Consider the following 602-nt stretch of genomic DNA (forward strand, 5'->3'; position numbering starts at 1 on the left):
GGATAGATATCTTACAAGATTTCAGAACAATAAAAATAGATTAAAAACAAATACCATTAATCGGAAGAGTAGTGAACTACTCAGAAGCTAGGAAACAGCAACAGCAACCTAAACATTTAGGAGATAATGTTCAACCCAGAATTCGACACCTCGTCCAAGCTGTCAATCGAGTGCTGATGCTAGAAAGGCAGTTCCATCCAGGAAAGGTGTCAAAGTATACACAATTGTCCCATGAACACACAGGTTTGAACTGTGTGGGATTTTTTACAGTACAATACAGTAAACATATTTCTATTTCTTATGATTTTCTTAATTTTCTTAATAACATTTTCATTTCTCTAGTTTATGCAAGAATCCAATATATAACACATGTAATATACAAAATATGTGTTAATGAACTGTGTATGTTATCAGTAAGGTTATCAGTCAACAGTAGGCTACTAGTAGTTAAGTTTTGGGGAGTCAAAAGTAATAACAAAGATTTTCAACTGCAAGGGGGTTTGGTACCCCTTACTCCTGTGGTGTTCAAGAGTCAACTACATGTGTTTAGATTACTTTGATTAAAAGTGAAAATTAATTATTTTTTATTCAAGTACAATTAA

Source organism: Neomonachus schauinslandi, chromosome 2 (genome assembly GCF_002201575.2).
Source record: "Neomonachus schauinslandi chromosome 2, ASM220157v2, whole genome shotgun sequence".
NCBI classification, from domain to species: domain Eukaryota; kingdom Metazoa; phylum Chordata; class Mammalia; order Carnivora; family Phocidae; genus Neomonachus; species Neomonachus schauinslandi.